The sequence below is a fragment of the Eimeria acervulina genome, genomic scaffold (genome assembly GCF_000499425.1).
Source record: "Eimeria acervulina Houghton genomic scaffold, Eah_scaff1118, whole genome shotgun sequence".
Classification (NCBI taxonomy): Eukaryota; Apicomplexa; class Conoidasida; order Eucoccidiorida; family Eimeriidae; genus Eimeria; species Eimeria acervulina.
Window position 1 is genome coordinate 9,221 of NW_013550375.1, and position 1,416 is coordinate 10,636.

The following is a 1,416-nucleotide window of genomic DNA, read 5'->3' on the forward strand; positions in this document are numbered from 1 at the left end:
GGGTTTCAGCTGTACATGCAGCCCTGGCTATGAGCTTGTTGCTGCTGCTGTAGGAAAGCGCTGTAAATATACAAGCCCCTGCGCAGCAAATGCATGCGGATCTCCTGCTGCTGTTCTTTCTTGCGCAGCAACAGCAACTAGCTATACCTGTCAGTGCAATACAGGTTATACTTTATTTAAAGGTGAAGGCTCAGAGTTTTGTATAAGAGACGAGCAAGCAAGCAGCAGCAGCAGCAACACTTATCTTCTTGCCGGTGTTGGTGTAGGCTCTCTCTTGCTGCTCCTCGCTCTCTTCGTCCTCCGCAGCAAACAAAATAATGCTGCTGTTGCTGCTGCTGCTTCACAAGAACTAGGCGAAGCAGATTATTCTCTTGCAGCTGTACATACACCTGGGTCTTACCCTACACAAATGCAATAAACAACATTAAGACATCATCGTCCTCATCTTTCTCCTTCTCCTCCTGCAGCAGCAGCTGCTGCTGCTGCAGTTGCTGCTGCAGTTGCTCATAAAGCAGCACCAGCTGCTGCTGCACTTCATGCTGCAGTTGTTCCTCCAGTTGCTGCTGCATTTGTTTCTGCACTTGTTGCTGCTGCTGCAGTTGCTGCTGCTGCAGTTGCTGCTGCTGATTTGGGTTACATGCAGCAGTCTGCCCTGCGGAACAGAAGGTGTAGATAGCTGCGTAGACACCCCAGAAGGTTTCAGCTGTACATGCAGCCCTGGCTATGAGCTTGTTGCTGCTGCTGTAGGGAAGCGCTGTAAATATACAAGCCCCTGCGCAGCAAATGCATGCGGATCTCCTGCTGCTGTTCTTTCTTGCGCAGCAACAGCAACTAGCTATACCTGTCAGTGCAATACAGGTTATACTTTATTTAAAGGTGAAGGCTCAGAGTTTTGTATAAGAGACGAGCAAGCAAGCAGCAGCAGCAGCAACACTTATCTTCTTGCCGGTGTTGGTGTAGGCTCTCTCTTGCTGCTCCTCGCTCTCTTCGTCCTCCGCAGCAAACAAAATAATGCTGCTGTTGCTGCTGCTGCTTCACAAGAACTAGGCGAAGCAGATTATTCTCTTGCAGCTGTACATACACCTGGGTCTTACCCTACACAAATGCAATAAACAACATTAAGACATCATCGTCCTCATCTTTCTCCTTCTCCTCCTGCAGCAGCAGCTGCTGCTGCTGCAGTTGCTGCTGCAGTTGCTCATAAAGCAGCACCAGCTGCTGCTGCAGTTGTTGCTGCAGTTGTTCCTCCAGTTGCTGCTGCATTTGTTTCTGCACTTGTTGCTGCTGCTGCAGTTGCTGCTGCTGCAGTTGCTGCTGCTGATTTGGGTAGGCCGCAGCAATGGCAGAAGCAGCCAGCAGCAGCAGCAGCAGCAGCAGCAGCAGCAGCAGCAAAAGCGGCAGCAGCCTCCGCTAAAA